We start from the raw sequence: 5,661 nt of genomic DNA on the forward strand, positions 1-5,661 counted from the left end.
AGGTGTCTACTTGAGTCAAGGTTAGTTAGGACTGAACTAACAGAGTTGGATCAGACCAAGTGATGATTAACGTACAAATCAATATAATGCAGAAGTAAAGTAAATCACACAACACGAGATTTTGTTAACGAGCAAAACGAAAATGCAGAAAACCCTCGGGATCTAGTCCGGCTTTGAGTACTCTCATAATTGATCCGCTTTACAAAGGTTACTACCAACTTCGTATAGGTGAGACTAAGTAAACAAACTCCAAGTTACCTCGTTCCTTCAGTATCCCTACGCCTACCGAAAAGCAGAGGGTACCAAGTACACTACCAACTTTTCCGTTCAGCAACTTGTATGGAAAAAACCTAATATTATTGCAAGTAGACCAACTTAATGATCCTTGACAATATGTATATAGATTTTATATCTCTATCTCTTCACAATCAAAAAGTCAAGACAACAAAGTCCGTGAACCTAATTGTTTAGCAGAGCACTTGGACGATCTCAAAAATCAATATACAAGATCAATCTAGTTGTATCCAAATAATTGAATCTGAATTATGCCAAGTAAGAAAGTTGGTATCTATCTTTTAAGATACGAATACTACAAGAACGGGTGTCGTAATCGATCCCAATTAATATGGACTTATCTACTAGAATCGGTTACGTACTACTTGTGTTATTCCTATTTTAAAGATAAAAACAATATGATGTGAAAAAACAAAGCAAACAAGATTCCCGAATTTTGTTAACGAGGAAAACTGCAAATGCAGAAAAACCTATGGACCTCGTCCACATTTGAACATCGAAATGTGTTAAGCCACTACAAACATTAGCCTACTATCATACTTTGGACTTGAATGTAGTTGAGACCGAATACACCCTCCAAGAAATTCAGCTGCAGTCGTGCTCCTTACATCTTTTGAATCTCGAAAGTGTAAAGACCATCAAGCTCGTCAATGCTATTAGACCGGTCAAGTGTTGATATAGCCGAAAATAACTCGATTAGTTTAACACGAACGTTAATTAATAGAAATTAACCTAAAATGATTTAGATACGAAACTAGTACCATTTGATAGATCTCGAAAATTTACGCGGAATGGACTACTCGAACGTGTCAATCAGATATCGGATGAAGAAGAAAACATCAAGACAATATAAAGGATAAAATTGTCATTTTCGGAAAAATGTTTTTGATGCAACAAGGACACGTGTGGCTTTCCCTTATCATATTCTTGGGTTCCTTTAACATTTTTCGTTGGCCTTATCCCTAGCCAAATCGAGAGGATAACTCTAATTTCTTTTTCACTTCTTCTTCATTCTTTTTTCTCATTTCTCTTTCTTGTCTTTCTTTCATATTCTCCGTCTTTCTTTTATGTTCTTCCTCTGTAAGAATCGAGTGATGAATTTGAGAGCGGGTTAGATAGAGATTGACTGATGAATTAATCAGATGGTGAAGGAGGTGTTGTTGATGTTATTTAGGGAGGAAGAGATTAACGATTGCTAAGGTTTTGTGGTGAATCATGGGGAGTAGAATTAGGGATTCTGTTTTTAGGATTTATGATGATGATGTTAAGTTGGTGAAGATGAAATATTAAGAGGGTTAATATTTAATTGAAGTTGTGGAGTTGTTTTGAGGTTTGAATCAAAGATTTAGGGTTATGGAGTTAACTGGATCCTGGAAGATGAATTCGAGGGTTTGAGTGACGAATTAAAGACGGGTTTTGATTAGATATGGAGTAGAATTGTTTGTTTGGTTTCAATTTCGATTTCAGAGAAGAATTAGGGTTCATGTGTTCTTCCCCAAATTGAAGTTCCGGTTTGAGTAGAATTGATTTGGTAAATTGGAAATTCAGAGGATATTGAAGCTTGGGGTAAGTCTCTAATTGCTTTAATTTCGGTATTTTGAATTGACTTTATTAAAGTATTTGGTTTATTTGATTGAGAATAGAACCTGGATTGAGATAAGTGCAGAATGGAATTGTAATTATGGTTTAGAGTTGTAGTAGGAAGATCGTTGAAGTTGGAGGGGATATATATGTATGAACTGTGTATCTGATTGTTAAGGAAGCAGAATGGGATGTGTAATCATTATGATGTTGTTTGTAAGGTTGAGATGATTGAGGCAAAGACGATGTTTATGGTTTGGATTTAAGTCAGCTCATGGTTGTTGATGCCTGGAAATTTGTATGAGCAGTGAATAGAATAATGGATGTAATTGAGTAGGAAGTAATGACCTTGCAGACCTGGAAGTGATATTGTTACAATCTGGTGGTGTTGAAGGGAGATGTAATTAGGAATGGAGCTGTAATATGCTGAGTTGGAATAGATGAACGTATTAGGTGAGATATGGACTGGTGCAGTATGGCTATGATGAAGTGGTGTTTAAATTTTTATGAGTTGATGAAGATGTTGAGTTAGTGAAGCTGAGATTGAATAATGGTGCAGGCAGTGTATGTTTTGAGATGAACTTAGATTGATGTAGGAGTTGAGGATATTGGAGTTGCAGGTGATCAAGAAAGTGAAAGGGCAGAACTTGCAGAGAAGAGCTGAGTTAATGATGAAATGTTGGATGAGTCGCAGTTGAGTTGTGCAGGCCTTGTGATTAGTGGTTATGAAGTTCAGATTGTAAAGGTAATTGCAGGCTTGAAGTTGTTGAGTTTTGATGTCTGAGTGGTAGTTAAGAGTTAGGTGAGTGTAAGCTTTTGCTGAGAGGATGAATTGGTGCTAGTTGCTGTTAGAGTTTGCTGTAAAAGATTGGAACTGCTATTGCAGGTAGGCTTAAATTACAAATGTATTGAATTATAGATTTCTGTTTATATATAGATTGTAATTTGAATTATAGTTAAGAGTCTTGGTTGTTGCACATTGATTGTGCCTTAGTGTTTTTTGGCCTGAGCATTTGGCTCTGGCCTGTGCAAGAGTTTTGACTCTAGCTGACTTAGTCCATATGACTGAGTCGAATCAGTTTGACTCGCTGAGTCACTAGACCTGATGCATTGACCACTTGACTCATTTGACCTTGACCATTGACCTGATTTTAGATGTTGACCGTCAGTTGACCCAGTGGACTGTTAGTTGAACCAAATGGACTGGGCCTTAGATTAATGGGCCGGATTAGTAAACTTGGGCTTAGGCATAGTTTTCGTACTGTGATTGAATTGGACCCTTTATGGCCGACTTAACCTATGGCTTCTTCTACAAAGTTGTAGATATTTGTAAGACCTATCCGGTGGATCATAGGATCAATCTAATTGAATTAGTAAACCTTTAGATATGCAAGAGATGGATAATAAAGATATATAGAACCATAAATGGGTTTAAAACCATTAAATAGTTCACTTAGCTTATAACTGGAACTTGTATGAAATTATGTTATGAGTCTTGTGTGAGTCTTTTGGCTAAACTCTTAGACTTCTTGTATGATTAACAGTTAGTCTATTAACAACGATCGATTTAAAGGATGAACCAGTGGATCGTGGATCTCGAGGTAGGCGTGGCTTGTCATCAAAAGAGGTGGGAATACATTTGACTCTTTTGTAACCATTGTTGTTTCTTTTTTACAAAAATCTTTGTTTAATAAACTCATGCATTGTCAGTTTATGCGTTCCATATTTTGTTTAAATTACATTATGATAGTTCTGTTGATTTCTGTTAATCTTTCCACGATTTGGAAAGGACCTGTAATGTTTTGTTGTCAATATGAATTGTTATGGGAAATGAGAATTTCCACGTATGGTATATAGGATAAGCTCCTTCACATTTATACCTACATGAATTCAGATTTCATTGCTTAGAGTGGGTCATCATGGTCTTGGTGATATCAATAGCTAATGAGTGTGGTTAGCACGAATATTATACATTGTTTCAAGAAGGAGTTTGTCCATATACATGTTTGTTTATTTCAGTGACTTGGTGGTCACTTTTTAATGTTTGGGAAAACATTATTGTTTTCCAAATCTTGCCATGATTACTTGAAAGTTAAATGTTATTCCTGCTGGGGACCCCTTTTAGGGATGATATGCTCACCCATTCCCACTCTCAGTTTCAGAGACAAATCAGAGTTGTGCAGCGAAGGCTTCGAGGATTTGAGTCTGTTAGTTGGTTAACTTCGGATATGTTTATTATGTTGCATATTGTATTTGTAAACCAAATGACTATTATATATATATGTATCATTTGAGATAAGGTCTTGTATTTATATATTTCTGAGCGGGGCTAGTTCTGGATTAAGTTTTGTATTCAATTTCTTAATTGAATGTTTAAGTATTTGAATTAGATTCATAGTGCCTCTTTATTTAGTTAACCTCTTTGATTAGTCAGCTGCTAGCTTAGGGGGCGCTACAGTAAGGCTCTACGCAATTGATTCCCTTAGTTGAATTTACAACCTAAGAGTTATTTCAGACAAGGTGATGACTTTTGATTTCCATTTAGATTGAATAGATCAAGGCTTGGAAATATGTTTGCAATAGACAAAGCTAGAAAACCTCACAAATCCGAAACACTTATACTCAGTTAGATGAGAAGCCTGGACTTTTAACCACCTCTTAAGAAAAATTGTGAACTAATCAATTAAGAATAGTTTTCAGATATCTATCCTGAGGAATTACAAAGTTTGAGACAAAGAGAACTTTGCGATTTCTATCTATCTCGCTCCTGAAAAAAATTACTAAAACCTAAAACATAATAATTCGTATTGGGTAGGTATGCGAAACGGTACGTGTACCTATGACCAGTTCGTGAATTCAGGGACCAACAATATGCGTACTAGGTGTGCATACGCTTGGTTGTTCACGAACTCATATCCTTTTTAAGTATGCATACTAGGTACGTGTACTGTGCTCATTCACGAACCCAAAATCCTAGTACGCATATCTACCTATATTTTGGAACCTCAAATGTATATCATAGTTACGTATACCCATATTCTGAAACCTTTCCAATCCTAAGCATACTAATATCTTTTTGCCTGTTTACTAGGTACATGTACCTATCCTGAGTTCATATTTAAGTAAGTTCTAAAAATTATTTTTAATGCTTTGAAATATTCCCAAATGCCATGGATATAAAATATGTTTTTTTGGGAAATTCTCAAATGATCCATATGACACAAACATAGTTCTTGAACAATAAATTATTTCGAACTAAGTAAGGACCTGGGAACACCCATTTTTTGAATGATATTTCGAGATATTTAACAAGGCAAGCTTGACTCAGAATTTTTTCTTTGCAATATTAAATATGCTAGTACAACATAACCTCATATGGATAGAATGGTAATTCATGTGAGTAAATAGAATAGTCCAGTCTTCACATACCTCTTGTTGATGAAGTTCTCCAAATTTAAATGTCTTCGCTTGATCTTCAGTCTTCAATCTTCGAGGGTTATTCGGTGATGTCTGATACTCAGCTACCAACCTCTAAACCCACACCGAGACTCGAATTTGGTAGACTAGAAATCAAGATTGGAGCGTGTCGTAACCACAACAAATTAATTAAGATATTTCCCGCTAATTAACTGGTAATATAGCAGTAGTAAGAGATCGTTCCCACAGAGAGCTGTGTAATTGATATGTTATTTAAATTAGCAAAAATAAAGTAAAAGACAATGGGGATTAGTTTTAAAGTAAATAAAAAGAAACAAATAAAAGAAAGAGATGATCAAGGAATCCTTC

The 5,661-nt window shown here is 35.5% G+C and overlaps 1 long non-coding RNA gene across 1 annotated transcript; it reads left to right on the top strand.

Annotated features, from left to right (window-relative positions):
- Window positions 1-1,297: 1,297 nt before the first annotated feature.
- LOC113288812 lies at window positions 1,298-4,191 on the top strand. The gene is made up of 3 exons (XR_003330718.1): window positions 1,298-2,761; window positions 3,420-3,502; window positions 4,032-4,191. It is a non-coding gene; the product is annotated as an uncharacterized LOC113288812 (long non-coding RNA).
- The last annotated feature ends 1,470 nt before the right edge of the window (window positions 4,192-5,661 follow it).

This window comes from Papaver somniferum, chromosome 6, assembly GCF_003573695.1.
Source record: "Papaver somniferum cultivar HN1 chromosome 6, ASM357369v1, whole genome shotgun sequence".
Classification (NCBI taxonomy): domain Eukaryota; kingdom Viridiplantae; phylum Streptophyta; class Magnoliopsida; order Ranunculales; family Papaveraceae; genus Papaver; species Papaver somniferum.